The following is a 26,674-nucleotide window of genomic DNA, read 5'->3' as shown; positions in this document are numbered from 1 at the left end:
TGTTCAGCGCTACTGTAACCCCGAACCCCGACATTCAACGGGTACAACAACAAGCGGAGAAAGCAGAATCGCGGGCTGACCTTATATACAGTCTATGGGGCTGACCAGCGGAGAAATGCTCGTCCGTGTGAACAGCCAGGCGGCTGCGCGCTTGAAGCCGGCTGCGCTGCCTCGCAGCGGTCTTCCACACTGCCAGCTGTGTGGAAGACTTCCGCAGTGTTCAGCTCTACTGTATGCCGGGTTACAGTAGTTACGCCGGGTTACAGTAGTTACGCCGGGTTACAGTAGTTACGCGGGGTACACGGACACGGAGGCGCAGCTGCGAGGCTGCGAGGCAGGCAGCGCCGTTCTCCAGCACGCAGCCGCCTGGCTGTTCACGGAGACGAGCATTTCTCCGCGCTGGTCAGCCCCATAGACTGTATATATAAGGTCAGCCCGCGATTCTGCTTTCTCCGCTTGTTGTTGTACCCGTTGAATGTCAGGGTTCGGGGTAAATGATGGTCTTCATAGCCCCCACCCCCACCACCCCACCCTCTCTTTCTCTCTCTGTCTGTCTGCTTGTGTGCTTGTAGTGGATGGGCAGAGGGGACATTTAATTATGTGATTGGGAAAATTAAAACTCCAGGACAACAAGGGAATACAAAGTATGGGATGCATATTTGATAATTTATATCATATAAAATATGTAATTTATATCGTTTAAAATCATGGGGGAGGGGGAGGGGAGCTGGCTCATTAGCATTTAAAGGAACAGGCACTCAAAACAGGTCACTCTGTGGAGGGCTGTTTTATACAGGGTAAAAAGGGTGCTGTTTTATATGATCCTTGTGGTATTTTGACCAAAGTATGTTACAGACATTTCATTAAGACCCCAAGGAACCATATCAACTTGTGGTAAAATGGGCATGCTATGTCCCCTTTAAAAAACTTGCATTGACTAGATACTTAAATTAATTAATTAAAGTAAATTAATAAGAATTCCAAATGTTTGAGCGAGGTCTCAGATAGCTGCAGTATAGAGACAGAGTCTAGCACCCACCGCCTTGAACGAGTGACGGCACAAAATGTTATTGGTCGTGCTGAATTATACGTTAGCTGAAGTTATATGTATAATTCAGAAGTGGGTAATTTTAGCCTGTTTTTTGCATTTCATTTGAACATTAGAAATCATATTAGACCACTCTGGTCTCTGACTTTCTATGCACTCTCACAGTCTGCACTTGTTGATGTAGTAAGAATCTTTTCTCTCCTCTTACTGTACATGTACTTCTTTTGAAGTTTGATAGATACGGGCTCTGGACTTGGTCTCAGAGAAGAACAGGCCTGACCATTAGGGAAAAGAATGTGGACTGATAAAGAGGAGTGTGTACAGTACGTCACACACCACGTTTACATTTGCGTTCATGTCTCCTTAGCCTCGGATAGGCCAGAGCAGCAGGTATGACGCTGTGCTCTGCGTCATGTGACAGGTACCAGTTTAGTCAAGAGCTGTGTGTCAAAGCAGGAGCCATTTCTAGAACATGAGGCAATGGTTGTGTGCCCCTGCGGTGGGGGGAATAGTGTGTGTGTGTGGGCTGCACATGGAATGATATGTGCACACTGACTGTAAATGTTGTGTGTTTGATGTGTTTGCGAGTGTGATGTGTGTACTTAGGTACTTGTCCCTAGTGAAGGTAAAAGCCACAGTTACACAACGTTGCTTTAAGCCCACAGTAACTAAACTCTCAGACTTTAAGCAACGTTTTTCTCAAATCATTACTTTTTAAGATAATATAATTAATATACAAAAATAAAGACCATGACAGTATTTATAAAGATAATGGCAGTAATGTCATACTTTCCGTAACTTCTGTTTAATGCTACCATTCTGCAGCTTCATAGTAGTGTATCCTCAGCCTGTTATGGCCTCACAGGTCAACCTAGAGGAAATAAAAGTTTGCAAGATAAAAACATCAACAGAGAGAAAAAAGTTGTTTCCCTTCGGTGCGTGTGCAGCACTACCCACTGGAACACGTGCTGGGTGGTGGCGTTTGGGAAACTATAGGATCTTTAATTAGAGTTTCTGTGAATAAAAAGTCACAGTTTACAAACTTAGACGTGCACACATACACACATGTGTGCGCTTACAGACGCGGGTGCAGAGCAAAGGAACATTAGACGGGGCATTAAAGTTTATGTGTGAGTGGAAACTGCGGGGTTGTTTTTGTTGTGTTTTTTTACAGGGTTCCAGTTGCCTTAGGTAAGAACCAGGGGAGAACCTGCATTCCTCTGATCTCACACGCATCCCTTACTTACAAGCAGGAAAACCACTGTGTCCATGTGTGTGGGTGTACATGCACGTGTGCGTAAATGTTTAAATGTGCAGGGTCCTTAAGTGACTTGTTGTCAATCCCAAGAACCAGCAAGTTACAAATGTCACACTGAGCTAAAATGAAATGAATGAACATAAGTCTGGTAAATAAAATCAATAAAATATTACATTTTCCCATTTTTTTAATAGCTTCCTGGGGGTTTGGGTCCCCCCTAATGGCAGTGGAAATAGAAACACTGGATGATACAATGCTCTATCTACAAATGTGATACAGATGGATATTAGACCCTTGTACTGGCTGATGGTTAAATACAAATCATAAACACACACAAGGCTGGGAAACAGATTTTTCGTATTAGAAGTAACGGGAGACAAAAGTGCAGGTACAAAGAAAGTAAGTGTAATAGTCACAGATGAAAGAATGAGAGAATGGGAACAAGCTGTTGATTTTCTATCTAGTATTACAGACACCAGCCACCACTACGCTTGCACAACTCGCACACACAACCGCATACACACAACCGCATACACACAAACAGGAGGAGAGAAGGCTTTTCAGGTTAAAGATCACTCCGCATGCGCCTGTGTGCTTTGTTGTTTGTGCAATTGTTTTCAAGAGCATGCACGCACGCACACACACGCACATGCACATGCACACGCACAGAGCGAAAATGCCCTCTCTCCGTTGCAGGAACCTCAATCAGACCGACGTAGTCACACAAGTTTAACCTCTGATGTTGGTCGATATGAATGGGTCAACGTGCGTCATCCACTATGACTTTGTGACCCTCTTTCTAACTAGAGTTTAATGCAGGTTGTTCATCACCCAGCTTTAGTCAGGAGTAGGGATATGAATATACTTTTTAGACATGGGGACTTTATAAAACATAGAATTAACTGCTCCTACTGACGATGATTTTTGCTTTGGCTGAAGTGGTAAATAAACAATGTAGAGTCGTCATGTGTAGGCCCATTGCTGGAGTTGTTTCCCACCAACAGATCTACATGAATGTACCTGGATATTTACCACAGCATTAATTCTGGGGTAAGGAAAGAAACCAGTAAATATAGACACAGATGGATTTTCCCCCCCATCAGTTTGGTAAAAGACCAAAATGTACCATGTTAATCAGTAAAGTTTTGAGATGCGTCCAGCTCTCAATTCTTCCTTCAGTTTTTATGCTTCGTATTTAACTGACTGACAACAGTATCTATCTTCTCGTCTGACTTGGTAAGAAAAGCCAAACGGTCTATTTTCCAAATTGTTGAACCCCTTAACATCAGTGTATGTTAAAATCAAATTGTGTCATTATGTTGTTTTTCTCAAGTGGTCATGAAATATCTTGTATACTGGATAAATATTGACCATATCAAACTGTAAACTTAAGTTGTCTCTTCAGCCGCTGTTCATGGTCGCCTTGGAAATCGATGTTTCGCTGTCGTTTCCATTCGTGCTTTATTTCTCATGCTATCAGATGAACGTGGACAGTCAGTGCGGATAAGACGAGGGCCAGATGAGGAGGCCAGGAGGGGAAGAGAAGGGGTTGGGCAAAGCAAAAATAAACAGAGCAAAACAAACATGGCGGGGTGTTTTCAAGTGTGGCTCCCAGGTACACACACAGACACACACTCCAAAACCACGCTCACACACAGACTCGCACCCTTTTGCCAGAGTGGCGAGCGGCCAAGCTAGAGGAGGCTAAAGAGAGGAAGAAAATGACAGTATTAAGGATGGAGGCGCTCAATGGAGCGTGCTGTTGGCCTGCACCCACAACCAAACAAAAACACTTCACTGGCCCAGCCTCTTAATTGGGGTGTAAAAGTGTCTCCACTCCGGCTGCTTCCACACACACTTCTCTCTCTTCTTCTCTTTGCTTCAGTTTCTGCATTTGCTTCTAATGAGAGTGATACGAAAGTTTTTCTGAAGCTGCTGCTCTTGATTAGCCGTTTAGTGCTCGATGGCACAGGGAACATCGGAACATAAATGCAGAGCGACAGCCTGACTGAGTGCACAAGTTTTATACTTTTTATAAATGGTGTTCAACTCCCCCCCCCACCGTGATTGCTTTGTTTGTGAGAGTCCAAGCATCATTATTCATGTTCAGGACTAGTTTATACAAATGCTAAGGCTCATTTACAATAGATTATATTTAACTCCATTTATAACACATTACTAATGATAACATTAAATTTGAAGAAAGTGACCTAATACTTTCTTGAAACAATTTGTGTTAGTTTGAGTAGGAATCAGTAACATTTAATCTGAGGTGATACAAGTTCTTATACAGCACCTCAGTTTAGATTTTTATATCACAACAATACTTCATTCAATACCTTAATTTAAGAAACGCCGTTTTCACCTAACAAAGATGCGAAACGTCTCAAATTTTATACCAGTCAACAGAATTTTACTGTTTAATTGTATAAATTTGAGACGTTTTGCCTCTTTGTTATTATCAAATAAGTAATAAAGAACATGACACGTCCAAAATATCATTAGTTTATGAACACTGACATTACATTTCCATACTTTTCCTAGTTTTAAAGACTTCCATGATATCAAAAAATTCTAACTGTAACAACTATCTCATATTATTGGCAGAGTAAATGAAATGCTGGTCTGTTACAGTTGTCAGGTATTATTATTGTAGTTTATATACTGGAAACTGTCAATGTCTATATGGGCAATCAGTGAGAGCTTGCAGAGTTCGGTATCGTGCATATTCAAATGCTTCATTAAACTTGATGTTTTACTGATCTGTGAAGCAAAAACCTCTGGACACATTGGGCCACTGCCAATCACCTGTGTAAATAACACAAACACACACTCACTGATTCTCTTTCCCTGCTGGGAATCAACAATTGTGACGGGTGCAGTAAATGCCTAAAGGACATAGCGGCACATTTATCTCACTGTGTCTATAAATGGTCACAAAATGCAGCCACAAAATAACAATCTGGAGGCCTGGGGCCACTTGAACTTTGACCCAGATGCTTTTCCAGTAAGAAGGGATTTGAGATAGAAATGCTATCCTGTGCAGTCTTCTCCCTTGCTGGAATTAACCTGGCTGCCGGGAAATGGAAGCTGGTTTTACAGTTAACTAAACAACTTGTAGACAGTGAGAGGAAAACAAAGACTTGAACATGTGCTACATATGAAGCATGTGTTTCTGGAACATATTGTACTAGAAACGCTGTCTGGTTTGTGACTCTGTATGCTTTCAAGTTGAATTGAGGTCATGCCAGCATAAGTGTTAGAGCTGTAAGACAACAACTAAGACAAATGTGAGTATAGATTTTACAATCATAACTATAACTAATGTTGCTACAATACGTAGATTCATGAATGCAAACATCATATTTCAGGGAATTGATTATTTCCCCAAAAGATGAATGTCTACTCTTCATGCTGCATTTGAACAAGAAAAATTACAGAGCAAACACTTTAATTATTGTATTTAAATTGTGTCAAATTTACCTTTAGTGCTGAGTTAAGTGAATTGCAGTAAACGTGATCCTGATAGTGGGACACCCTCACTCAGAAACAGAGAGCAGCGTACATTTGTTCACATCTTTCTCACACTTATTACTAAAGACAGGGGTAAGCCCTCATTTGATGCTGCCCATTTGTGATAGTTAAAGCTTTTCTCTCCTAGCTTGCCTTACACACACAGACATGCACACACACACTCGCTGGTGTTTAAATTACCATGAATATCTTATAAGGGACATTGAGTGAGGGGAAGAGACAAAATCTAAAAGAGAGGGAAAGAGAAGAAGGAAGGAAGGATAGTGACAGACAACAGGAGAGGGAGAGGTTGTTATAAGGCTCATGTGTTTGCTTCCCTGGTAGCCTTCATTCTTGTTAACAAATCCAAATGAACTTTGATAAGCTGGCATCAGTTAGGTACGTGTGTGTCTGCGCGCTTCCCTCTCCTTCTCGTACAGTGAGTCCAGTAGCAGGCAGGCGGTGCTAGCCCTGCGCCCCAGGGGATCTGAAAAAGTCTCTCTCCTCCAGCTCATCAATGGACTGACACTCCCACATCCTTCTCCGCACACACACACACACACAGTGCTCATGCTTATATGTCAGTGTGACACATGCAAAACAAATACACACTTGCACACAGGGCCAAATGGAGCACAAACGTACACACAAGGCTAAGTGGAGCACGCTGACACTGCGGCCCGTTATCCTAACTGTCAGATATGTACGTAGCCTATAGTGCTGAGAGGAGGGAGCATTTGATGATACCAACATGCTGTATCTAGATGTATGGCTACTATTGCTCCCCTATGTTTTTTGTTAGTGTCAAAAGAGAGAGGCAATTATCAGCAAATATAAACTTACTTTTCTTTTTTTTCATTTGAATATACACTTTACACGTAGGACAGGTATATATCGAGAGGGAGACTTCATAATGAGGGCAATAGTTTGATTCCCTCTGCATGTGTGTGTGGTTTGATGTGAGAAGTTGTGTTGGAAAGCATGTTGGCAGGCGAGTGGTTGTTACAGCCTGAGCAGTGTGAAAGGACTTCCTCATTACTTCCTGCCTTTGTACAAAGCACTTCCTACTGCCGAGCTGTACAACTGATCCCTCGGGGAAGGCTGGCGGGGGAAGAGAGTGGGACGTACCAATATTATTTACATGTGAGAGCAAATGAAAGGAAAGGAAAGTTAAATGAATAGTTGACAGCTCTACTGGTCCGTAACCCTTTAACAGAAACAAAGCACTGACAGTCCTGCAAAGGGTTATGCCATTCATTGTTTTGCAAGCCTCCCGCAAATGCAATCCCCCGGGTCATGTACCGCTATTTCAGATATTAGATTGCAGGCAGCATTGACGAGAGGTGAGCTGTAAGGATTGCATTAAAGTGTTTGTGTGAGATGGAGGAAATTAACACGACCCTCCCTCCGGTCGAGGAGAGGGATTGTTTTCAGGTGTTTGGCCAGATCATATGACTGCCTGCTACCAGTTCTGATATCAAGCCTACAACCACACACACAGTCAAGACACAGTCTGATCATCAGCAGCACTACTCATTGTACTGTGCCATCACGGTTTGTGTTGTCATTTGATGAATGCCAACATGGTAGCTTGGAACATTGCAGCATTATAAATTGTACCCAAATGTTACCTCTAGGTAAAAAACTACTTACATGACATGACTTGAATATCACTAAGGCTTCCGCTCTATAAAAACATGGCGGTGGTAAAAAGACGAAAACATCAGGCGTGTGTAGACTGATGAGAAAATCAGTTGGAGACAAAGCCATGCAAAAGCCATGGTCACTAAGATCATCATTAGTGGTGCAACCTTATTCTCATCCACATATTTCTGTAGTGAATGAGTTTCCTCAACAGTTGAGAATGACCCTATTTGGCCTCCAGCTGTCTGAATACCAAAGAAAAGTCATCAAAGTAGATAAGACCAACTGGACTTGGCTGTAGACGTTTCCACTCTCATCCATCTTTAGTTATCACCGACTGGCGGAGAGACCCAGGCACTTAACCTCTGTGAGGTCGTAATCAAGTCCATTTATGTCTCTTAGTTCATTAGCGCTTCTGGCTGTTGGAACAAGTCGCTGGAGTCACATGAGACCAAGTGTGAATGGTTGTTAGATCCCTTTGGAAGGGATGAAATGACACCATTTGAAAGTTGGTGGATAGGTGGCATAGTAGACTTCCTGAGCTCTGCTTGTAGTTCCTCCATCTGATCATTGGTTCATAGAAAACAAGAGTGAAAATTGCATTTATGATCTGCACTACTGAAGTGAGAAATTTCCTTTATTTCAATATGTTGATGATCAGGAACGTAGCAGAGTAACTGAACCTTCAAATCTTAAATCATGCCACCAAAGACTCCCCATACCTGCCACAAGATCTACTAATAATAATGTCTATTGCAACACTGGTCTGGTATTGTTTTGTGACTAATTCAAAGCAAATGCAGTCCTTACCTGTACGTCATTAACTCAATGTACAGGCAACACCACTGCAGCTTCAGTTCAAGCATACATTAACTCAGAACCGCGTGGTTGAGGCTTAACATAGTCTGTAACTACAGCTGCTAGTATGTACTGTATTTGGAATATGTGACGCTTATGCTCCATCAAATACTTGGAATTTCATGGGTGACTTTGAGGTGTTGCCACGGCTCGGCTGGGAGGGATATTTGGAGATTTTAAATTCTCAAGAACTTTGTTGTTACATCCCCTTCTTGGGAACACATCATTTCCCACAGGTATTCTTGGGGTTGAGTTCTTGCTAATCTGACAACTCAGACTTACAAAATGAATATTATTCATCCTTTCATCATTTCTTTCCTCTTGTTTTTATGTTTTACACGCTGCTCCGGTTGAGTAAAAACACTAGAAAATACTTAATACTTAAAGCAAACGGGAAAAAGTCCGTAAAATTCAGCGCTGGAAATCAGCTTTGTGTTTCTAAAGCTTTTCCAGAACTGAACTTGTTTATCCTCATATGACCTCCCCATCCTTGAAGTTGCGTCCAAACCCAACTCTTTCCATGTATTTCTGTCCAGACCCATCTCATTCACTTCGCTGAATGTCATGTCCTTGGCTTTCAAGAAACGGCTCTTTTCCTGGAGCCATTTAACAGGTTTCTATCAGTGCAAAACAACAACAGCATTATCCTTCAGGGAGTGCAGCCCTACACAGAATGCGCTAAGTGTCTGGGAAAGAAGCATAATTTCTCTGCAAATGGAGCTTTGATGACGGCTACCCCCCCCCCGTGCAGCCTGGAGTGGTGTGGTCCGGGGAACCTTTGTCTATTTAAGGCGATACTTGTGACACTGGGCTTTGAGGTGAGGGAGGATGGGGTGGACAGATGCATGGGTGCATTATTGGGAGAATGTGACCCTGGGTTGACCCACCCTGGTCAGGGGTCAGAAACCAGCAGGCCGTTTGCCGGCAATAACTACAGGGTAGCACTTGAACTCACCCACAGACATGTCCATCTATTCCTTTGGGGACACTCATAGACAAAAAGTATTCCCTGGTCCGTTACTCATACCCTAACCTTAAACCAATTGTTAACTGAATCCTAAAACATTAAGTCTTAATCTTCAAAAAGCCATTTCTACTAAATGGGATCTCTATTTTTGTACCCATGGTGACAGAAACTTCAATTGGTCAGTGTACCTCCAGGTTCAGATCCTGATATAAAATCACTATTCCATTTTGGCTCACTATGAAAACTACAGCCATGTGGGGTCAAACACACAAACGTCATTGGTATTGGTTGAGGCTGTGACGTGGCTGGTCAAAGTTCACTGCAGTTAAACTCCATGCAAACCCACGCTGCGGATTTGCCTCGCCACAGGAAGCGAATATTTTATTCGCTTGCTCGGACAGAATGGAAGTGAACAGGAGGCAAAGCTTCACCCCTGCTACATTCGTGTATGTGCGACCGTGCCGTTAAACTTCATCTCACATCATGCTTTTATAAAATGAGGTGTTTACAGCATCTATAATTCATGTTTGATCATCTTTAAACAAAAGGCTTCTACTTTAGCTGAAATTTCTTTTACAGTTTCTTTAGCTGAACGTCTGGCTTCACCATCGCCTCTCCTCTGGTCTGTCTTCATCATGCCATAAGTATCCTGTAGTATAAAAGGGATGCTGTAAATATATCGGGTCTATAAACTCCCTTGGCTGCTCATGCCGTCTCAGCTCTCTTCCTGATAGCTGAGTGTTAATATACATTTGCAAGACAGATATAAAATAGCCACAATACTCCTTATGTTTTTGCATTAATGCATCCCCTGATAATACCAGAGTGGTGACAGAGTTAGACGACTGCAGTAAAACTGGCTGCTGCTGTTCCACGGTCATCTCTCGTCTCTCCTGCAGTACGGTGACTGTATTGAACAGAAGTGGCAGAACTGTAGCACAGGACACGAGTGCAGTCATGCTCGTAGTATGTATTCCCTGCACTTCAACACTTGTGATGGCACCACTGCCCTCATGAGGAATGAATGCAGTTAATACATTTACAAACATGGATGGGATGGTCTAGTCGTCTGGCCATGTGGGGGAAAGCCTGGAAAAAGCATCAGTTTGATGAAAAAGAGAAGAAATTAATTCTCTCCTGTTTCGTTCTGTTTCTCTGTCCATTTCTGTTCCCAGCTTCTGTTGCTCCACCTCATGTGAAAGATCCTCCCTCCGCAATCCCTCCCTTTTCCCTTTTTTTCCCTCTCTCTGTCCCTCTGTTCCCTTGCTTTGTGTGCTCTCTCTCCCCCTCTTCCTTCCCCTTCCATGCTGTGGTATGCAGACATGCAGGAATTTCTGGGCCTCAAAATGATAGACCAAACTTGTCAGCCCTGGCTCCAGTTACTAAAGATGGCTGCCTTGGCAGTGTGTGGGCCTGTGATTGGTGCATGTCTGAGTTACTCACCATGTGATTGGTCATAACATGTTTGTCCACAGCTCGTGTTGTTGGCAAAAAAATGTGAATTGTATTTTTTTTCAGTTTGTGTAAGAATGACTTTCCATCCGTAATTTGTGACTGCTTAGTGACTATAACTCTTCTTATTGCTATCCTGCACAGTTATGTGTGTGGCTTCGGAGACGTTGGTGTGTGCGGCTGTGTTGTGTCTTCTTGAATGAGGGGTGTGTCGCTCAGAGCAACTCTCCACCCTATTTAGGGAAAGTGTAAAGGTGGAAAACATTACAGCACAAGACGAAGACAGCTGCTTGAAGATGGGCTGCAGCTGTCAAGTATTTTCAATATTAGTTAATCTGCCAATTGCTTTCGTGATTCACGTATTGATCATTTGGTCTTGAATGCCAGAGAATAGTAAAATGATCTTCTTTTGACCAATAGCCTTTAACCCAAAGACATTACATTTCCTATAATCATTATGTCTGTTTAATGATTTTAATGATCATATAGGGACTCAAACACATTGTACTGAGCTTTATTTTAATATAATTATTTATTAGTAAGATGCAAACATGCACTTAACTATTCTGTCTAAAGAAAGCTTTTAAGTGAATGCCTATATAGATGATTGAAAAAGTTGGTTAAACCAGTTTGTATGTAATGAAATACATATGAATATTTTGGACATTCCACAGGGATCTCTGCAGACCTTTCCAATTTGAGGAAGCGGCAATGAAATCAAAATGTCCTCCCCCATTATTTCCGTCTCCTAATATATACTGAAGATGACACTGACTCGGACCAATGGGTTGTTCTTAATATAGACCATGAGCTAGTGAGAGAGACTCTTACGACTCATGTGTTTGTGTGTGTATCACCAGGCAGAGTGACGTCCATCCCAGCTAATATTTAGAATGCTTTGGCTGTTGCCTCCTCTCCAGTGTCTGCTGCTCGGGGCCTTGTGATGGCATTGTTGCAACTAAAAAAGGTTCTGCTCTGGTGCTCTGCTCGCAGCCTGTCAGCCAGACATACTGCACTCCACCGTCTGCTCCGCACACACATGACATACGTGACGCTCCCAACTATGTTTTGCTGGTATTTTGGATGAATCATGTTGCACCTGTGTTTCTGTGCGTGCACTGCGTATACCCATATCTCATCTGGCTACCCCCCCTGCGATTATAATAATAATCTTGACAGAGATGGAGTGGAATTAGTTTTTTTTTCTTCTCTCATGAGGAATTTTGTTGTCATGTGCCGTTGGTTTTCTTTCCTTTTTTATTTTGCCTGTGTGTTCTGTATCAACGATCTCAGAATTTAGGTAAATGAGATTAACCCGGACCACAATATTTCTGGTGTGTCAACCGCAAGCATGTGACACAGTGTAATTTATATCCACCACAAGAGAGGGCCACTGGACTTTAGCAAATGCACAACAACAACACCAGTGCATCTGCCAACCTCCAGCCAACTGACCCAGTGATCAGACCACCGTTGTGGAACTGCCATTTTCACTCAGCATGACTGCTTCTGAAATAAGGCGCCAAGGGAAAAAAAAAAACACACTTCCAAGTGAATCTGTCTCTAGTCACAAGGTTTACTTTTTCTTTTTTTTCTGTGGACTGTGTTGGAACTGGAAGATGAATGGGAAACTTAGGAAACGGTTAGGTTTCTGACACGGCTGATTACAAATGGCTTTGCTTGTCATCCACATAAAATGTAAGCCCCCGGGAGCAATGCTGGCGTATGTCTCCCCCTTATCGCCCACCATCTCTCTTCCTGCCGCCTGGCTCAACCAATCCCAGCGGAGTACAGAAGGAGAGGGGCACCCCTCTGGCCAATTCCAGGAAACTAATTGGTTGCAAGGGCTTGTGGATAGAGGGGAGTCTGGGGGCAGAGGTGAATATCTGTGTGTGACCATGCCTGTGCAGACATGTGCACTTGGAGGTTCGGCCTAAGGAGTTGGGTCCTGTTTAGTGTGTTGTATGTTTATCCCTCAGTTCCTCCCAGAGAAGGAATGGTAACACCAAGGGAGGAACTGGGCGGGGCTCCTATTACTGGAAGTGCAATTCTGTTGCTGGAGGGGTTAACACTCGCAGAGAGAGGTCAGCCTTACCAAAAGGATGTGGAAGCAGTGGCAGAAATAGGACCACAGGAATGTAGCTGCTGATATTCATTGTTGGTCTCGAGTCTTGTTTATTATGCATCCAAGACAACTCCATTATGAAGATTATATTTCATTCTTATTGACACCCCGTAAGTGAAGTGTTGATTCAACTCCATGGTAACTTTAGAGGCTAAATAAAATGTTATTATTGAATCAGTGGGCTGATGTTTGAATGAATCACAAGCACCCAGCCGTGTTCCTCTGAACAACTCAGCCTGTCCTTAATGGTTTTCTTAATGTTCAAAGTCAGTGCTTGTATGTGTGTGTGTGTGTGAGATTGTGGTTGGCTCGGTATGTGCGACCCCCTCTGAAGAGCGGACAGCAGTGATGGAGGGACGGATGCATGGAACAGCTTGGATGACAAACACCCCCTGTTCTCTCTGACGGGGACGTATGTCTGGAGGAGGGACTGTCTGGCGCTTCATATGTCCATACTGTGGACAGTACTTCCATGTGTAGATTGAGACAGCTGCTCCATTTTCATGGTCTCATGTGTACCACTGACAGAGATAAATGTGCCAATAGCACTTCCCTGGACTGCAGAAAAATAACTGTTGTAATGCATGGCACTCTTCACCAGTGCAAGCTTGGTCTTAGTGCTTAGATTGGTTGATTTCAAGCTGTGGTATGATATTTTACAACATAGCAGGGCTCCTATTAAAAATGTGACACTGTTGTATTTAATCTAGAAACAGGAGCCTTCTGTCGTCCAAATCTGATATGCTGGTCCTTTACCAGACGCCATCTTTTTTGTTGTGTTTGCTTCTCATTAAGTAAAGGAGCGCCTTAAACATTTATATTAGGGAAAAAATGGTGATCTTCCTTGAGAGCATGAAAAAGCAGATTCTAATTTTTTTCTGAATCATACAGCCCTATTACATAATATCCATAAAACTAGAGCATTTGCTTCATTTGATATTTTCTTTGTTTGTCTTGATTATATTTATTTGCCACTTCTAGCAGGCTTCATAAATAATTAGAGATAGAGCCAGAGATCACAATGATAAATCACTGAGTTTGATCAACGGAGAATATATTAACAATGGAAAAGTTAGTAAATTATTTAGCATCTCAAGATCACAAATTCCCCATATGTTTGTTTGTTCAGTGGTTTGAGTTATGCTGATTATTGATCATTAGCATGGCTGCCAATCAGTTAATGAAACAGCCAAAGATTTACATGGCTAGTTCCATTATGGGTGATTTAATTTAAGGAGTCACAGCTCATGGTAATAGCCTCTTTTCTTCACATCCAAGACCGAACGGTGAAAAGGAACTGATCTAACATTCGAGTTACCTTATTAAAACAACAGTATTTTAGATTTCCTCCTTTGTGAATGATAATATTTGCTCTGCACACACCACTGTCAACAAGTCCCTTAGCGAACACTTCCTTATTCCAGGAATCGACCGTGGGCTGATGGCATCAATGGTTCTACTTTTTAAAATCTGATTATAAAGACACACACATGTGGCTGTTTACCTTTTGCCAAGCCAACGTCTTGTGGCAGAGAATCACATCTGTTATACAGCGGTGTAGTGATGTGAGAGCAAGTATCGTATTTAGAAGCTGACCGCTGAAACGTGGGCTCGCTGGTTCACAGTAGAAAAAAAACCTTAAGCATTTTGTTCTTCCTTGTTTTTATATTTAGTTAAAACAATGTCTGATCAACTTGCAGACCTGCGTCATGCGGTTTTCTCATTATTCTAATCATTAATATATGGGTTGGGTATATAGGAACCCACCTGTTATTGTGTGCTCACACATGAATGTTTGCTTTTTTCCCTCCCTCACACACAGAACAGCAGCAGTTCTTGGGATAACAGTCGTACAGTAGCCAACTGAGCTGCAGGCAGCTTGTTTTTATTTCTGAGCATTGTGTGTCCTTTGGCAGCATCCACAGATACAGTTCTTGCACTTTCTGTCATTGTTTGCTTGAATGTGTAGAAGTCAGCTTTGGGTGTTAGTCTGTCTTAGGTCGACTACTTTAAGGTGTGTGATTTTACACATAAAAGTGTGGTTTAATAAGATTAAGATTTTGGCCATCCAGTACATTGTGTCCTTGTAAACAGTGGTCTGTTGGTTAAGGGATAGAGTGTAGACTCTTTACCAGGTTATATCTGTGATTGACAGCGATTTAGAATCATGAACCTTCATTTAAACACATCGTCTTCTTACCCTAACATTTAAGTTGAGATATTTTTTAAAGGGTCTCAGTCTAGTTTAATCGATGAAAACAAAAAAACTACTATATATATGGGTATGGAACTCATATTAAAGTCCCAACCATAATAATAGAATAGCTATCAATCAAATTTCTTCTGCGAGCTGCTTCAATATAGCATCTCAGATATGACCCAAACTCTCACACTTATCCCAGGTATTTGTACAGTATCATGAAAATGTCCTCATTTGAGTGTAATCAAGCTTTTGTGAGAGCAAAGCAAACTCCAAACATTGCTTACAACTGACGTTTGTTCCCACAGGGGTCATTCTGTGCTACTTTGGTCTCTCACGATAAAATCTCAATAATTTCTGATTAAAAATAAAAGTTGACGCTGTCGACTAAAGCACAAAGCTCAGCAGACAGCACCTATGGGGCTACATAAACCTGTGGTAATGAGCACGGTGGTGGACCTCAGTCACTTATTCTTTAGCCACCCCTTTATAACAGTAAATACAGGTTCCTCCTGTGCTGTGTCGTTGGTACGATTTTGAATGCAGCATTGGTGACCATCACAGGCTGTTATCTTAGAGATAAAGTCTCATTCATCAGCACAGCGGCCAGTGTTTATTAAAGACAGAAAATCAAGATATTTAATTGTTGTGGGGAATTTTAGGAACATTTCATTTACTGCCTTTGTTATTTATTCCATGTTTTATTAGCAGCTGCGAATTGAAAGCTTGCCACGAGGCACAGGTGACGTCTGTTAGTTTGTCGTTCACCCTGTTTACCTCTGGTAAAGGCTTTTCTCTTTGTGTGCCACCCACCCACTCCCGCGAGCTGCCTGCCTACTAGAGGGGCCTCTGCTGAAAACACCTGCGCCTCCAAGGATAAGCAGGGCCTCTTCAGTCCCCTGACACCCTTTCCCCCCTCCTAATGTATGTGCTATGTTCCCTATTCTTTTGTCCTTTAGCCTGGTTTACATGTATTATGTATATGCATACACACACATACACATACACACATATGGCCACACGATACAAACAGGTAGTCCTTTGTGGTCGGACCCTTCTTCTACAGCAGTCACCCCGCTGTGTAAATCCCTCAGCCGGGGTTTGTTTTTCAGTCAGGCCCCTGAAGGGACGCCATGTGCCTTAGCCTGGCATGTTCTGAGGCTGGCTCGAGGACTCGGCTCTTCTGTACTTTCTGCTTTGAATGTCCACATTAAGTGCAAGCTGCAGCCGTCATAGTTTGTGAATGTTTTCAGAATAAAACCTTTGTTTGGCTGGTGGAACCTCCAGCAATTTTTTTTGTTTGATTATTTGCTTTTTATGTTATTATCAAATTTGGACTGAACCCACCAGGGAAGAGGATCAAGTCAATTATAGCTGCATAACATCCAAAGGCAGTGGAAGCCTTGAGCGCAACTCTTTGTTATAGGTCACTGTTCAGTAATGCAGGCTGCAGCGTGTTATTATGCCCCGACAGAAGAGATTATGTGGTTTGTATTTCTGATATATCTAAATTCTTGGAAATAGTTTGTACACCACGTGCACCGTTGTTTGGTTTGTAAGAGGAAAACATGTTGTGAGTAAAGCTGCAGATTCTATTGTCTTGAGGTTGTGGAAAGCGCATGTACACGTTATTACTTAGGGACTGGAATCAGCAGAGGATTTAAATATTTTGATTCGGAAATATTGTACTATGTTACGGGTTTAATCCCACAGAACAATGGCGGACGATGATTCATTCTTTTAATTACCTGCTATATGTCGTGTTATATTACAGCCTGTATGTTTCTTAATGAGCAAGTGTATTCCTTTCTTTTCTGTCACATTTAACTCTGGAAAATGTTGCGATTCAGATGCATGTTGGTGCTTAACTTTGCCTGGACCGTCTTGATTAGCTTTGAGTCATATGTTAAATATGACATGTTAAAATAAAATAAAATGTCGTACATGTGCAGAAGCTCTCTTCCCTTTTTCTTTCTTTGGGGCTTCCAGTGAAAAAACAGCTCCTCCTCCTTGCTCACAGTCTCACACTTGGCAGCTTTGCAGACAGAAACATGCAGTGAACGACAGAAGTGAGAAACTGAAGTTGGCACTAATGTCGAGTTAAACCCACTAAATTACTGTCATATCCTTTTTAAAATTCCTACACTCAGTCTCTTCAATTCATGCAGTGTTGTCGGGTATCAAAATGCTGATTTGCGACTTCCCATGAAATCATATTAACATTTATTTGTGTCGAAGCTTGGTTATTTCTGTGTTTATTATAAAGGGGAGAGCATGGATTGACTGAAGTAGTTTGGATGTTCTATGGATGTGCAGATGGGAATCAATCCATGAAACGATTATTAAAATAATCACACGTTATATTTAAAGCAGCTAATAAAGTGGATTCTTTAAATATATCATCAATAAATTTAGTTTCCTCAGGGAACAGAGAGATTTTTAGAATGGGAATTTTAACTGAAATGTAGCTCTGTCTCTAATGGCCCTCCTAGGTAAATGAAGTGTCCACCGTAATCTTGTTTTTGAGGAGACGCCCCATGAATTCCTGTACCAGGAGAGAAAAACAAGACTGGGGGAGGGGTATTTGTCAAAGCAAACTGATCAGAGTGTGTGAGTGAGTGAGTATGAGGGATATGCGGACAGAAACGGAGAGCTCTTAATGCTGGAACTGTTGAATCCATGTTGCGTGTTATTTTGCTAATTGTTTCCCTCGCAGGGCCACGTGTCTGCTTCCTTACAGTTCACCGTCCTTAATGTACATGCTCATTCTTTTCTTTGGCTCGTTCAGCTCCTTTCCTCCTCATGAGCTGAAAATCCCCCCTTCTGTCTGCCGTACCCCCTCCTTCCGTCAACCAATCACTTCTTCTGGGCTTCTGTATCACTGCGTTCTATCACACTCTGTTTTCACATGCTGCATCGGCATTACTCTCCCCCTCCCATCATCACTGACATGTCATGGTACACTCTGACCAGAGTGCCAGCGGCATCTGTTAATGGCCTGTCTACCTAACTGTGCATTCTCTTACATTGAGGGCGTAACATTAGTGTCAGCCTGTTTGCAAGACTTTTGTTTTCTGAGACTTGCAGGAGTAAACGTCCATGCATCTCATAGATACAGCTTGTCATTGGCTTGTGAATGCACACCCATGCACACACTGCAATGCACGCACATAATCTCCCTTCATTCTCTGCTCCGGAGTTAATAGTGTGTGCTTATGCCAAATCTCTTTAGTCTGGCAGTTATTGGAACTAAGATTTTAATTAGCAGAGGTTTTAGAGCAGCCTGCGCTGCATTAGCATTACAACGGGGGCACGTTTGAGGGTTGGACCGGAAGTAAGTCAGGGAGCCGTCATCAGATGTATCAGTCTTGTCAAAAAGAGCAAAGAGATGAAAATGTAAACTCAATGGTAGGTTTAGTATTTTTCCACAGTCTAGACAAATAAGTGAAGTTTTATGCTGGATTTGAGGACTTTTTAGAACATGATCACACACTTTGTTGTCAGAAATACCTGCTGCTGTTGGATTGACGTGACTGATTCAATCATAGGTTTGGATTAGTGTTCGATGTAAAATGAACTTGGAAACATCCGTATATGTCTGCTGCTTTACTATTCACAACACAGCCAATAATTGCTCATTTGAAATCCTGCGGCCCTGTGCATGATGATGATGCAGATTCTGTGAACGTTTTCTTAAAATCCAAACTCAAGAACAATCTAAAACTAGATTAAATTTGCAAGGCTGATTAAAGTTTGAATAGAAATCTGAAAAGTTATGGTATGAAATATATTTGTTTTTTAGTGAGGAACATCTTACATGTTCTTCTTTGATCCATATAATTGTGGACCTGTTCTCCTTACAACCATCAGAACCCATTGCAGGTTCCAGTCTTTGGTTTTCCCACAAACATTTCCAGTTCAGAACAAAAATAACCTGTTATTTGAGCGATCAGACAGACGAGTGATGACACAGACGGATGATCAAAAAGTAGAGCAAACAGAAGCAAAAGATCCCCCAACTTTCCCCAAATTCCTTTAAACCAGCTGAGCCTGAATCTGAGTTCACACTGTTTTACTTATGACTAACACTCTCCATAGTCGGTCCCTTTGCACCAGCTCAGGAGACCCCTGGCCGGTCTTCTCAGCTGCTTTCCTTGGCCACTTACTTCGCTGATGGAAATAAGACGCTCAGTGAGGTCAAACTGAGGCTTTGACAACTTTAAGTGAGGTTGTTGTGAGTGATGATGGTGAATTGATAACCACACTTCCATTGCTTCGATTTTTGTGGGCTAAGATGTTATGATTACTATGTTCTAGATTTTATGACCCAAGCACATTCATGACCAAGAGGCCTTGAAAGCCAGGCCAAGGAATTGGACAATCAACTATTTTCATCATTGTGTTCTCTCAACTCCTCCAAGAACATTGTGTACCTCACAGCGTAATTGTCAGGAAAAGATAAATCATAAAGGTGACAGAGTGTCAGTCGTAAGGGCTGGCAGCTGTATGTTGTTCTCCAGTCTTGAGGTCAGAGGTGGGGGGGCAGGAAGGGAGGGACGCTTGTCTTAGAACAAAAGAACGATGCTGGAACCTCACATGCCTGCGACATGTGACCTGTGTACTGTATTTTTGGTGGGTTTTGGACATAAGATGAGGGAATGTGTGTATGTGACCCCTTGTGACAAGCCTCTTTCTTGTAGTAATGATGGAGAGTTTCCCTCCTTCAAGAATAAATAGCCTTCCTGCAGCATTGTGGGATATGAATGGTGGGAGGAGACAGGCGTGATGGGTGTGCTTGTATTTGACTGATACAAAGAGCAATGAGGGCACTTAAAATGACATCTGGCCACATTTATGAAAACCATCATGTGGCCAGAACAAAACTAACATTAAAATATACAATAATCTGTTTAATTTTTGTCAACTGTTGCTTTCTCCACATAACATTACAACATGTTGGAGCTTTATCGTCTCTCCTAAAACTTAAAAATTGATATTTGCAACCACATTGTACCGTGCGGTATTGTTTTTTTTGCTGCTCTGCTCTGTGTGCATGAATGCATTTGAGTGTGCACATATGTGTATTTGTGTGTGACTATGTGTACAGTGGCTCAGCTCTGTGCTATGCTGTGAATATGAAATAGGGCAGCTAGCATCTGCACTGCAGCCATCTTGCTCTGGCCCCCACACTGTGTGTAGCACTCAGTGCAGCTGACCAGCATGCTGAAACACAGGAGTGTGTGTGTGTGTGTATATGAGGAGGAAGGAGGTTAAGTAGTTCACTATTCTTTCTTCTTCCTCCTTATTTCTTCTGCTTTTCATTTCCGAGAGACTGTTTGTGTTTACCTGTGCATGCATGTCTTCACATCTGCCTTTATGCCTTTTTCTACGTCTTTATCTGTCCCTGTGCATCAGTATTGTTAGCGTCTCTTTTACAGTGTCTGTTATCTATGATCCAGTCGGGATTCCAAAAGTTTTCATGATGTGTTTCACATTAATGACCTAGACTTGCCCGTCATGGTCTAATTTGTCTGCTTCAGTTGCATAATAATCTGAAAAAACTTCTCATAATAATGTAAAAGAGCTCTGTTTTGCAGCATTGCCTAATTAAAGAGCTGCGTTCAGCACTCTTTGCCCCACTGTCTCTCTCTCTCTCTTCTCTCTTGCACTGTGTACAGCTGGTGACCCAGCAAAACATCCATACAATTTTTACCATCCTCTGCAGGCAGGCAAAATTTGGCATGTTTGTGTTGAACAACCCCCCCCCCCTTCGGCTACAGCCATAGACTGAATCAAATTCTACAGGAAACACTGATGGATCTGCTGATGACAGTAAAGACTGAAACATGTCCATCAGGTTACCAGACCCAGGTGTTCGTGGCAAAATTGACTCATTTGTCAAATGCCATCACAGTGTTGAAGTTTATTTGACAAAATAATGAATTGACTTCCCATTTAACTTATTGTTCCCTGGGTTCCTTTTTCTAGTGTTCTCGGAGCTAATCCAACAAAGCTTGTTAGAAAATTTCGTGGCATCCCCAGCAAATTATTTTTCCAGTCGTTCGGGCGAGCTGAACTCAAAGCCCCTGTAACACAAGAAAGGCAGGAAAGAGGGAGAGAAATAGAGGTAGTGGGAGGTGGAGAGGAAAGAGAGAAAGATGGAGTAAGGAAAGAGGAGACAGGAACGAGATGGAATTTGTGACAATCAGCCCTTTGATAAACATTTTCTCTGTCAACTGAGGACACAGAGAAAATGAGACAGAGGGCAATCTGAGTTCTCTCCTTTTGCCTTTGCCTTTCTCTCCCCCTTTCCGAGGCTAATATGAGGAGATAATGGGCCATTGAGGCAGAAAGGGAAGGTTTAAAAACACCTTAGTCCCGATCAGACCTGGAGTAAACATCTGTCTCAGGCCATCTGATCACAAGTTGATAGTTCCACTTGTACAGGTGTGAATGCACCCAAGACGCATTGTGATCCAATCACTCAGACCACGTTCATAGGCGGCCATATTCTTTTAGCAGTGTAAACACAAATATGTCCTGGGCCTCATTGAAGGACGACCTACAGATGACACCTTCTGACTGGCTACAGTTTCTGAATGAACAGAAAATATTCTTTCACTTTATTATTTCGCTTCGCTTTCACATACATTGATTTCTTTTAGTGGCAGCCTGCCACATATTGATGCTGTGTTTTTTCTTTACTATTTCCAAAGGGTAAAATCTTTTTTCATTGTAGAGCTGTATCCTTTCTCGCTCTCTATGGCACACACACAAACACGTTGAATCATCTGAGTCAATCACACTGGAACAGATGCCACTGGTTTTCTTATTGTTTGATGCATGCGTCTCTTTAGGCATGACACAGACCCATCAAGGATTCACTGACCTGATATCAGCCCAGACATGGTACTGAGTCTCTTCAACTGGCTAAAGTGTTAAGAAGAGACTCCTGCCTCTTATATTGTGTTGTGTGAGTGTATATGAGTGATTCTCAGTGGTTGTGATGTGAAGGGAAATCATGAGGCCGGTGATGCAAGTGTCTCGCTCTCTAGATGGATGTTCCCTCGCTGCCTCTCTCCATCACCTTGCCACTGTCACCAAACTGTCCAGTCAGCAAAACCTGCTGGACCTCTCCCTGCGTGTGTGTCTGTGAGTGTGTGTTTTTGCGTTTGTGTACAAGTATTGGTGATCTAAATTATGTCTATTACTGTTTTAGACTCCTAGCTTTGTGTGTGTGTGTGTGTGTGTGTGTGTGTGTGTGTGTGAGATTGTGTTGACTGCAGCAGCGTCTGCATAAGCGTGTGTTTGTGGTCGTTGTGTGTGTGTGTGTTTTTTATGTTTGCATCCAGATGTCAGAAAAAGTGCTGCCAGCAGCAAGTGCTGTTACTGGTGGCACCGTGACAAAATTAAAGATGTAGCTCTGAGAGAAGGTGGAAAGGGGGGTTAAGAGGAGGGAAAAGGCACAAATGTGGCAGTGAATAGGGGGATGTAACAGAAGACAGGTAAGGAAGGAGGGATGAGAATGTGAGAGTTTTGCAACCTAAACATAAGTAACATTTTAATTCACGGCACCTATTACAGTAGCACAAATTCTGTTGTCTTTTCTTTCCCTGCAAAATCCAAGTTAGAACCATCCTGAGTGATCTCAGACAAGGGGGGATGTGGAGATTTTCAAGGAGGCTCTATAATGTTAGGTTGAGAGGAAAACGGCTGTGGTGCATTCTTCCTGCTGTTTTCTCTTAAATATAAAAATCACCAGTCTTGGCAGCAATGTCCTTTTTTTCACATATCACAAGCTTTTGGGTTGATAAACTGCAGCTACACTTTTGATGTTTTAGATATTTGTACAGCCACTGTAGAATGTAAACTGTATTAAAACCGTGAGAGCCTCGTCTCTGGGCGTAACAGCCCTGCATGCCTCCTATGGCCTGTTCATGTAATGTTACATTACACATCCAATCACATCCAGCATTTTTAGATCTTGGTATAATCATGCTGCATGCTTATTAGCTCCAAGACGCTGATGAGAGTTTGGCCTTAGATATTTGCTACCGTAAATGACAATGTCATTTTTGATGCTGTAAGCAATTTGTTGATACCATAAAAGTATTTAAGTTTGGTTTCCAGCCCTAATGGGTGAGTGTGGATATGTAGGAGAAAATGATAAGGAGTGGCGAGGTGGGCCATCAGCAGGAAGTATTGATTGTAGCTCCTTACTGACTGTAATGAGATCTAGTGGCTGTGGCTTTTTGGAGGAGCTGATTTGTCACCTGGGGCTAGAGACCATGGCTGGGCGGGACAAGAGGGTCAAGAGGAGAGGAGTGCACAGATCTTTTAGGGTTAGAAAGATGAGAAGAATGTGGCTTTACGATATAAAGATGAGACATAAATGATGACTAGAGGGGAATCTAAGAAAATGCCTGTCGGGAGCATGCAGCTAATTACTGCAGACAGTCTATGTCTGGACTCATCTCCATGGTAACAACATGGGCCAGCAAGGCTGGCCAGCACACAGGAAGACACAGACGACGAAATCAATGAACAGACAGACAAAGCAGGGAGCGAAACCAGGCTCATTGAGCTTGATTCACCCTTTAATTTTCTTATTTTGTTATCAGCATGTATTCATGTATGTGTATGGGTTCCTGCTCGTCCGTTGACCCTACGCTGTGACTTGATTAGTATCCATTTCTAGAGCAGCTGTCGATGATAACCTAACCTTGCATATAAAAGAGGATTGACTGGACGGCGCAGCAGCAGGCCTCAGCTCTAGAGACGGTCCTGCGAACTGAATGTTGCTGGTTCGAATCATGCAGCAGTCTGGAAAGTTTGTGGTTACAACAGAGGTCTCTGCCCCCCCCGGCAGCTTCAGTTGAATTGTCCTTGAGCAAAGCGAGAAACCTCTAATTGCTCTGATCAAGCTTTTCAGTGTCTGAGAGCAGCAGCAGAATGTGATTTTACTTGGAAGCGATTAAACAAGTGTGAAAGGCTCTACAGTGAGAAGCAAGACACTGCTGACTACACATGCTTATTAAACCAAGGACATATGAAGACACTTGTTCATAACAGCCTGGTAACAGGTGTAATTCTATTAGCTTGTTGTGGCATTGGCATATTTTAAAAGTGGTTGATGAAGTAACTTCACTGACTTGCAACAAAGATGAATATATTATTAGATGCTATTCATGAACAGACCTTTCTTTGATATGTGGAGATTGATAGAAGGCTACAGTGTTGTGACATGTACACGAGGCAAGTGCTAATATAAATGCTCTTGGCCACTCAATCGCCGGCTGGTCAACAGGCTAAAGAAGCGAAAACATGGTGTTATTTTACTAACAAAGGCTACAGCCATGGCAAACCCACGGACACTATGAAGCCCCTCTGTAAAAGATGTTTGAAACATACACAGAGCAAGGGAGACAACACGCAGACAGACATGGCGACAGGACTGGTTAGCGAATGTGTTGGAAACAGAAATACTTGGCTCGTGTCCTCAAATGGCAGTCAAAGAAATCCAAACCTTTTCCACCATTGGAGTTAGACGGGGCCGTTAAGGGCAATGCTAACTGTTTGATTTGGCCTTTAACTATCCGACAATTTGCTGAAAAATCAAGACAACTTGATCAACAACACCAGTGATAAATAATCCATGGTAATCATGACACATAGATTTTGATAAATGTACTAATTCACCTTCAAAAACGAACCTCCATGTATTAAAACATATAATCAACAAAACACTTAGCAGCACACAAACCACTTTTTTTTTATTGTGCATGAAAATAATAAACACAAATGACATTAACTGCACTTAATAGTGATGAAGCTCAAACCCAGTATTATTAGACTGCTCACTACAGTAGTGCACTAAAGTAGACCGAACACAAATCACTCAATATACCTTGGCAGAGGTCTGTGCTCTGCTGGACACATTTGAGTGACAATTAATGAGAGTAATTACCCTCTCTCACCCCTCTCTCCTCCATCTACTGTCATCTATTACTTCATTACTTCTCCTGACGTTGTAGCTTGTTGCTGTGGTATTGTTTCATTATTGTTATGGAGCTATTTATAAAGATATCTTGAAGTCATAATTTCAAAGCTATACTTGAGTTATGCTACAATGCTCTGTTAGTTGTATACTTGCATTCATACAGTCTAACATGAATAAATTCATCATCAAATTCTGCTTGACATATACTGTGACATTTCTGGTTGTTTGTGTGTGTCAGTGTGTTTCCACCTGCAATATACAATGTGGTCGATAAACACCTTGTGACCCAGTGACATGAAACAGAGCAGCGAACATCTTGGCATGGTAAACCACCTAATCTCATTACTGAGTGACGAGTGTGTGCCTGTTTGTGTGTGTGTGTGTGTGTGTAGTGATCAGAGATGGCTCCCCGCTCATGGCTGCCTCCGCCTCAGTCCTTGTGGACATGCGTAAATGTCTTGTCCAAACATTTACCTTTTTTTGATTCAGGCTTCAGAGTGTGAGTCATACACACTGTAAAGAGACACCACCCAGTGTCACGGCCGTCATCGTCGTGGTCTCAGCCCCACAGGATTATATAAAAATAGTGCTGATAGAAAGGGAGAAAATGTGGTGATACTTCTGACAGATATCTCTGTATTTACTTCACTCATTCATAGTGTTGGCCTCACGCAGTATTGTAACAGCAGGGAAATATCTTGGTATTTGCGAGTGCTCACGAGTAAATTCATAGACTCCTGTCAGGTTCCCGTGTTTGTTAAGGTGCTTGCATAATGGCTTCCCTTTATCTGTGTGTCAATGACCCAGAGAGGGAGTGGCTGCTGCAGAGTAAAAGGAAGCGTATGACTGTCTACTTCTCCTTTCATCCTTAAATTCCGGTCAGGATCTATGCGCCTACTCAGGGTTCCGCATAAAACCTCCTATAATGAAAATATTTTGTTGTCACCTCTACTTCACTTGTAGTGCAGTAAAAATGCAGTGTAATAAATCACTGTGCTTTCCAACTGCTGCCAGCCTGCACCATTCACATCCATTGAAAAAAAAAAAAGAAGTAAAAGGTATGATAACAAAATTGTATGATTAAAAATAGCAAAACATCTGTATAAGCAACAAGTCATTTGGGAATCACACAGGAGAGACACTGTTTTGCTCTATACATAAGGACAGGCAACACTAGACCAGATGGGTGATGTTAAGCTCTTACTAAAACATCTTTGAACTCCTATGATGGCTATCTACTGTGATCAAATGAAACTCTTTACATAATGGTTTGATAAAACGGCATCATTTTGATCAATTAATTGAACATTTTCGTGTTACCATCACCCCTCTCTTCCTCTCCTTCACCTTTTACCTCTGCTCTGCTCCTCTGTTTTCCTCCCAACTTTCTCCCCCACTCACCTCATACCCCTCTCTGTTGCCCTCCTTTCAGCCATCACAGTGAACACAAACAGACCTTTGCCTTTGTTTGTGTGTGTGTTTGTATTTGTGCGCTCTTGCTTTCATGTATATTTATGCTTCTGATGACAGTATCACTCTCGCCCTCCCCGTGATCATTTGTTTACACTGTTTCCCTCCCCCCACTGCCTCTCCCCTTTACTCTCTCAGG

At 42.3% G+C, this 26,674-nt stretch overlaps 1 protein-coding gene across 1 annotated transcript in view; it reads left to right on the top strand.

The window, feature by feature from the left end:
- The window catches only part of insrb (insulin receptor b), an 82,265-nt gene that overhangs the window by 25,665 nt on the left and 29,926 nt on the right, over window positions 1-26,674 (top strand). The window lies entirely within an intron of this gene.

Source organism: Hippoglossus stenolepis, chromosome 14 (assembly GCF_022539355.2).
Source record: "Hippoglossus stenolepis isolate QCI-W04-F060 chromosome 14, HSTE1.2, whole genome shotgun sequence".
In the NCBI taxonomy this organism is placed as follows: domain Eukaryota; kingdom Metazoa; phylum Chordata; class Actinopteri; order Pleuronectiformes; family Pleuronectidae; genus Hippoglossus; species Hippoglossus stenolepis.
The sequence above is the reverse complement of the archived record's forward strand: the minus strand, read 5'-3'. Positions and strand labels throughout refer to the sequence as shown.